Here is an 8,502-nt window from a genome sequence, read left to right on the forward strand (position 1 = left end):
GTAACTACGAAAAAATATAATATGTCACAAATTTTAGGAATAAAATTAAAAAATAATTTCCGAAATGCATAAAGCACAAGTGTATAGTTATGCAACTTGACATACTTAGTATAGTTACCAACAATTAAATTAAATTAAATTAATATTAATTACAAAAAAAAACAAAAATATAGAAATTAAAAATTTTAAAAAAATTTAAACAAAAAATATACCCGCCCTTAAAAGGGCGGGTCAATATCTAGTACGACTGAAAATAGCGGTCCAATTATGCCTCCAAATAGCAAGACATCAACTCATTATTTAAGCATGGACACTTGGGTATTTGATTCGTTTTCATTTTTGGATTTTACATATTTTGGATATAAAGATATATAAGAACCATTTGGGTACTTATTACTTCTGGATCGGATTTAGTTTGGTCATTTTGGTGTTTGGATTGGTTCATATAGTAAGATTATGAACTGATTTATAAACTGCATGAATTTAGATATTTAATTATTTTAAAATAAATATAACTAATATTTTAGATATATAAACAGTACATGAATCTGATAACTTTTTAGTTGCTTGCCCAAATGCTAGGCGTCGTATCCTCAGTCAAAATTTATGGCAAATAGATGGCCAAACAATATTTGTCGCAAAGAGGTCGCCTGGTCTTCAACAGGAAAAGCCACAGCTCTCAATGGTTCCTGTGTGGTTGGAGTTCACTGGAGTCCCGCTACAATTTTTCAACTGGGAAGCCTTGCAAGAGATTGCTGGGCTTGTTGGTCACCCAGTATGCCTACATCCTTCGACGGAAAAACTGACAAACACTGAAGTCGCTAAAGTCTATACGGTCATTGATCCCCGTAAGCCACTTCCGCAGTTTGTCAATGCTCGGTTTGAGAGCGGGGACACTAGGCATATCTCGGTTACTAGCCCTTGGCTTCCCTATCTTTGTTCATTCTCTAAGCAAGTGGGACATACTATCTCTCGTTGTTCAGAGAACCTAGAACTTGTTCAACGTGCAACTCCGTCAAGCATGAAACTTCTCATTGCCCGCGTACTAATCCGGAAAGGAGAAAGGGTAAAGCGCCGATCAAAAGCCTTCTTCCCATTGTACCGCTGAACTCTATGATCAACCGGGAGAAGAAGGGTGGTAGGTCCCAATCCCAACCTCGATCCTTGCCCGCTAGATCAAAGAAGAAAGGTGATAGTGCCCATACCCAATCTCGACCATCTAGTTCAGGGAAGATTGATGACATTGCTCATACTCAATCTCGACCATCTAGCTCAGATAAGAGCTATGTTCCTCCTCGGAATGTTGCTGTTGCGCCGGCTTCTTTTAAAGACATTGTTGGCTCGGCTGCTGTTCCTCCTACAGTTTTTGGGGGCATGATTGAGAGCCTCACCCCTCCCCTCCTTCGCCCTGTAGTAAACCGGAGCTACTCATCTTCCCAAAGACAGGCCTTCCAAAGAGTGTTTGACTTGGATCAGTCTGGAGGTAGCCTCTGTGTTGATCTAACATCGGCTTCTCTATCGCCCTCCCACTCCTCGGCGTCTTTTGATCATCTCTCCTCAGGAAATGATTCCCTCTCTGAGGGCGATGATAATCCTGATGAGGATTTTGATAAGTTTATTGAAGTTATATCTAGAAGAGCAAAGCGGAACTCTTCATCGCGGTCCAGGGTTAGAGGTCCTTTATCCCTCTAATCTTTTCTTTTTATGGATCTTTTTTGCTGGAATATTAGAGGTTTAAATGATCTTGTAAAGCGGCGTGGTTTTAGAAAATGGTTACGGAAAAATAAACCAGTTTTTGGGGGTCTACTTGAGACCCATGTACAGCCTAATAAAGCGGCAAAGCTTCTTAGCTCTGTTCCAACCGGATGGAACCTGGAAGGGAACTACGAGTTCTCCGATCTTGGTAAAATTTGGCTAATCTGGCACCCTACTGTTAAAGTCCAGATCTTGTCAAAATCGTTACAAATGGTGTCCTGTTGTGTAAAGCTGCCTCATATGTCAGCGGACCTGATTGTCTCATTCATCTATGGTTCAAATTGTGTGCAACAAAGACGTCTTCTTTGGGAGGAAATTGAATGTTTCTCCGCTTCCCCATTATTAGTCAATGCTCCGTGGATGCTTCTGGTAGACTTTAATGAGATTATATCCACCACCGAACATTCAAACGCTGACCCTTTCTCCTGCCACAGGGAAATGAGAGATTTCAAAGAATGCCTCCAACGAAGCTCCCTAACGGATCTGCCTTTCTGTGGTGAACCCTTCACCTAGTCAAACGGTCATGTCTCTAAGAAGTTGGATCACATGCTTATAAATGATAGCTGGCTACAGCACTTCCCGGATTCTACTGAGGTATTTGGTTTGCCTGGTATATCTGATCATAGTCCTGGATGGCTCTTCCTCCATCAGCAGCGCCCGAGTAAAAAACGTCCCTTCAAGTTCTTTGCGCATCTTAACCTTCGCCCGGATTTCGCCTCACTTGTGAGAGACTGTTGGAATGCATTGCCATTTTCAGGGTCTCGGCAATTCTGTATGGACAAAAAGCTGAAGACTATGAAGAATTTAATTAGAGATTTCAGCAGGGAAAACTTTTCAAATCTAGAGAAAAGAGTTCAAGAGGCTTTTTCTTTGCTGCTCCAGTGCCAGCAGATTTCCCTCTCAGCGCCCTTTGATTTGTCATCTCAAGCAGAGCGCTCTGCCCGCCAAAAATGGGCAACTTTAGCGAAGGCAGAGGATTCTTTTCTGAGACAGAGGTCGAGAATCAAATGGGCTGTTGAAGGTGATGCAGACACAAATTTCTACCATCGTGTCATAAAAACAAGACAAGGTTTTAAACAAATCTCTCTTCTTTTAGACCAAGATGATAATCTCCTAGAATCTATTGACGATATCAAGAGTCATGCGGTTCATTACTTTGAATCTCTCCTTGGAGGCCCTGTCGTGCCATCGACCTCAACTCCGGAAGCCATTGCTGCAACTGTTCCAACTAAATGTTCTGACGAGGCCATCAGCTTACTCTCAGCCCCTTTCACTGACCTGGACATCCGTGATGCCTTCTTCTCTCTGCCAAAAAACAAGTCCCTGGGACCTGACAGTTACCCGGCTGAGTTCTTTACGGATAATTGGCAAGTGGTTGGAAGAGATATGATTGCTGCTGTTCAGGAGTTCCTTACATCTGGTGGTATCCTCCAGCAGCTGAACTCTACAATCATCACTCTTGTCCCCAAGAAAAAGAATGCGATGCATATGACAGACTTTCGGCCCATTTCGTGCTGCAACTCTGTTTACAAAGTTACCTCTAAGCTCCTTGCGAACCGGTTGAAGGCTGTCCTGCCCAAGCTTATTTCGAAAGTTCAGTCCGATTTTATCCCAGGGCGTCTCCTCTCTGAAAACGTCCTTATGGCCACTGAGCTTGTAGCTGGGTACAATTGGAAGCACATTTCTAAGCGGTGTATGCTGAAGGTGGATCTCCAAAAAGCTTTCGATTCTCTCAATTGGGATTTCATCCTGAACACCTTCGAAGCTTTGAATTTCCCACAAAGTTTTAGGCTCCTGATCCGTCAATGCCTCACGACCACTAGATTTTTGGTTGTAATCAATGGTGAATTATGTGGCTACTTTAAAGGCACCAAAGGGCTTCGACAAGGCGACCCGCTCTCTCCATATCTCTTTGTCATTGCCTTGGAAGTCTTTTCTCAAATGTTGCCAGCCAAGTACTCCCAAGGTCTAATTGGATATCACCCGAACACTGCAGCCTCATCTCTCTCTCACTTAGCTTTTGCGGATGATATAATGATATTTTTGATGGTCAAAAGCAATCTCTGGAGAGTATTTCTGATACGCTTGATTCTTTTGCCGAATGGTCTGGTCTTTGCATGAATATGACCAAGACACAGCTATATGCTGCTGGTCTGAACCAGGCTGAAACCAATGACTTTTCAAGTCTGGGCTTCACCCTTGGAGCATTACCAGTCCGGTACCTAGGGCTGCCTCTTATGCATCGCAAGCTTCATCTCTCAGATTATCAGCCTCTCTTGGATTCCTTAATCGGAACCTTCACCTCTTGGTCCTTGAAAGCTCTATCTTATGCAGGAAGGAGACAGTTGATCTCGTCGGTAATTCATGGAAAAATCAATTTTTGGATCTCAGTCTTCATACTGCCCAAAGGCTGCATCAAGAAGCTTGAGAGCCTTTATTTGCGATTCCTTTGGAGTGACCAAATTTCACGGAGAGTCTCTGCAAAAGTCTCTTGGCGTGTTGTTTGCCTACCCAAGTCTAAAGGTGGATTAGGCCTTCAGGATTTTGCTAGATGGAACTACACTTTGTGTCTTCGTTTGATATGGCTCCTCTTCAAGAGCGATTCATCTCTATGGGCAGATTGGGTGCACCAATACAAGCTGAGTGACTCGAGCTTCTGGTCGTTGGATAACAATAGTGCTGGTTCTTCGACCTGGAAGGAAATTCTGTCATTGCGTCCTCTTGCGGCGCTGTTTATTCGTGGGTGTCTGGGAAATGGCAGGATTCTTAGTTTCTGGTGGGACAACTGGACTCCGTTCGGCCCCCTTAATCATTACTTTGGCCCCTCTAGGACAAGACAAACCCTGGTGCCTATCAATGCGAGAGTCTCTGCCTCATGTAACTCCTGTGGGTGGCTTCTCCGGGGTGCTCGCTCTCCAGAAGCTGAAAACTTGCAGATCTATCTCACCACTGTATTGTTGCCCTCTCTCTCAGTGGAAGAAGATAGCTATTTTTGGATGATCGATGGCGAAGAGCTTGATGGCTTTTCGGCTAACAAAACCCGGAACATCCTTCGAAACAGAGCTCCTACTCCTGCATGGACTCGGATTGTTTGGTTTAACGGTGCAATCCCACGCCACTCCTTCACCATGTGGTTGGTTTTCCTAAACTGTCTCCCTACTCGTGATCGCTTGGCTAGATGGAGCACCAATATTTCACCTACTTGCTGCCTTTGTGGAGCTGGAAATGAAACAAGAGATCACCTTTTTCTTGCCTGTCAGGTTAGTGCCTCTATTTGGGAACATGTCATGCACCAGCTTGGCTATCAATGGCGTGGTTTTACCTCTTGGAATGCGTTTACGGACTGGCTTTGTACTAAAGACAATGTCACTCCTTCTACTCTCAAACTTCTTGCTGCTCACACCACCGTCTACAATATATGGGCTGAGCGAAACAAACGGCTTCATGACGGTGCCGTGACGTCTCCGGCTGGAACCTTTGAAATGGACTTTTCAAGGGTCCAATAATCAAATCATCATAGTAATTGAGATGTCAATCCATTTCTAAGAGCTTTGAATCAAAGAGAATTCATGTTTTCAATTAAGCTAAATGCAATCAATAAGATGAGGTGATTCAATCAAACTAACAAGTTTCAAGAACAACTAACAAGTAACTTTCAATCAATTAGATAAAGGAGGAATCATGGGCATATAATTTTGATTTCAGATGACTAAGATTTAATCTAAAATGGCAAGGTTTCAATCAACACATTTCCTTAAGTCTAGATATCAATTCTAAGCAAGTTCTCTTCCAAGATAAAAGCTCATTTACTCTCATGATCAAACATCAAATTCCTTTGGTTTGTGTCAATCAAACAATCATTAAGAATAGATCATTCAACTTTCCTAACTCCCCTAACATCAAATCCCTTTGGTAGGGTAAGCTAAGAGCATGTTGAGTTGGCTCAGACATTTCATCGAACACCTTCCATGCAATGAAATGTCTAGAGTTCTAAACCAGAATGACCAACTCTAGCTTAGCATTAAGATCACTCAATCAAGCAAGGAAACATATTAATCTACTCTAAACATTCTAGATCATCACTTAATCATCCTAATCATCCTAACCCATGAATCCAAAGATGACTACTCACTCATTATCATGATAAACACTAGATCATTGGTTGATCTAAGTCTAAACATGATTAATGATCAAAGCAAACAAGTAAACACAAGAAAAATTGATCAAGATTAGATCTTTCACCTAAGGTGGCTTTTTTTTATTAGATAGAAAAACAAGATCCCCCTCTAAAATTAGGTCTGAGAAACATTTATAGTAGCTTAAAATCGAACCGGGTTAACCCAACAAACTTGGATTAACCCAAATACAAATGGGTAAATATCTGGTCAAACTCGGAAATGTTGACTTTTTCGACTCGCAGCGGCTAAGGCAGACCGCTCCACCAGGCCGCTGAGACTCTCACAGCGGATTCTTGCAGTCTTCGTCTAAGACCGCTGCGACAAGTAGATATCGGGCAGGGAGTGGGGTGTTTTCCCAGCGGCTTCAGCAAACTACTGCACAAGGCCGCTCCCATACTTAGTCTCCGTTCCTCGAGCGCTTGCAGCGGCTTCTCGATGGGGTCATAAGACCGCTGGGACGTCTCAAAGCCGCTGGGACACTTGATCATCTCGTCTCATGCTCGAAAACCACCAATCTTGCCTCCAAACCATCTCTTGATGCTCCAAAGTCGCCAAATAGCATCTCCATCACCTAATAGAGACAAATATATATGCAATGCACCTAAATCTACTCTAAATGCATCTAAATGGACAAATTGAGAACTAAAATGATTGCTAAAACTATGTAAATACACAAGATATCAACTCCCCCAAACTAGAACTTTACTTGTCCACAAGTAAACTTTCAAGATTAATTAGAAGAAAAGTTTGAAAATGGGAGCTCATAACCAAAAGACACAGTTTCTAACCTTCAATGTAACACCCCAAAGAAAACATAGCAAATAGCATGATCAACTTTCTTAATGCACTCTAGCTTCTCAAGGCCTATTAATAATTTTTTTGTCTCTACACAAGTTACATTGTCATTCAACCAACAAGTTCCATAGCCAACTCTCACATTCATTCACACACACACACACACAAGGTGAATTCTTGCAAATGGATATTTGATCTCAATCATTTGGCTTGGTGAGAGAAGATGGTCTAATGAGAATAAAAATGGGTTTCAATTGCATTATTTATAGTGACTCACACTCAAGAAAAGAAGCAAGATCATTATGCAAAATTTATCTAAGAAAAAGAGCAATTCATGCATACAATGCTTGTTCTCATCATTCTACGTCTTTCCTAAGTAGCTTTAAGTTCTACCCTTCTTTTCTTTCTTTCTCAAACCCAAAATACTCCCACTTTCATCTCTCACCCATTGAACTCTTCTTTCTTTCCTTTGATTTAACCAACTAGAGACTTGTTCTTTTGAATTTAAACTTTTAGACTTAGCTCTCTTCTTTTCTTTTCCCCCACTCAACTATTGTTTCTTTGATTCTTTTTTTTTTATTTAATTTGAGAGGGGGTTCTATTGATACTTTAGAGCTTTTCCTTTCTAAATTTCTTTGTCCCTAGGGGTTTCTTACTTTAAACACTCTTTTTGGTTCATCTCTTTCGCTCAATCTCTCTCGTTCCCAAGATCAAAAGAATTTAAGCTCACAAACCCAATAACCATCCTTGAGGCTAGCTCAAATGAAATCCTAATGCTAGCCAAAGATGAGAACAACCCCCATTGTCGCTCCTAATACTCTCAAGATTTTGCACATGACATGCTATCAATAAAAAGCCTCACTCAAGCAAATTAATGTTGGCTTCAAAAAATGCTGAGGGTTAATGGGTATGGAGTGTCATTTGGGTTAACAAAGAGAGAAAGATAACCCAAATGTGTATAATATCCATGATCAAGTATGCAAATGTCCATATGCAAGAAAAATTAAGTTCATTAAGCCTAGTTCATTTGGAGTTGGTTTCAAGAACAATGTCAATCATCAAGCAAGTAACATGTTTCAAGAAGAGTTTTCAAGGCTCGAAGCTTACAAACTTTTTCAAGAGATGCTTAAGCTACTTGATATGTTTAGCTAGGATGTCAAATTGAGTTCTAGATATGTGTTCTTTACAAGGTTTCTCCCTATTCATGAATGCAACTTATATGCTCTAGACTCAATCCTAAGAATGCAAGTGATGCAATTACATGGTTATTTTTTAAATTTTTCAAATTTTTTTGGTTTTTCTATGCAAATATGTATGTACAATTCAAGACTCAATGCAATATCATCAAAGCAAACAAGATCAAATACTTGATACCTCCCCCAAACTTAGTTCACACAGTCTCTGTGTTAGTAAGTTGAAAGAGATATCCAAAAGAAAGAATAAATGCAAAGAAAAACTGGTATATACAATGGAAAGGTTGGAGTGGTACCTCAAGCGGAGAGTGGAGAAGGAGGATCCTTCCCACTTTCAAGAGTGATGGTGAGGACTTGAGAGAGAAGCTCTTGAAGCTTGATTGGATCATCTTGGAGCTGCGGAGTGATGATGGCTTTTGCACTTGAGAATGGTGTAGACTTTCCCTTGCATTTGATCTTGTACTCAATAGCTCCATCCTTGAACTTCATTGGGTGAATAGTGAGAGTGTGTGGCATCATATCAAAAGGTGGAGGGTAAGGTTCTTTCATCATCTTCTTCTTGTCATGAGCAGCCTTTGTGG

The sequence above is a fragment of the Brassica oleracea genome, chromosome C4 (assembly GCF_000695525.1).
Source record: "Brassica oleracea var. oleracea cultivar TO1000 chromosome C4, BOL, whole genome shotgun sequence".
Lineage (NCBI taxonomy): Eukaryota > Viridiplantae > Streptophyta > Magnoliopsida > Brassicales > Brassicaceae > Brassica > Brassica oleracea.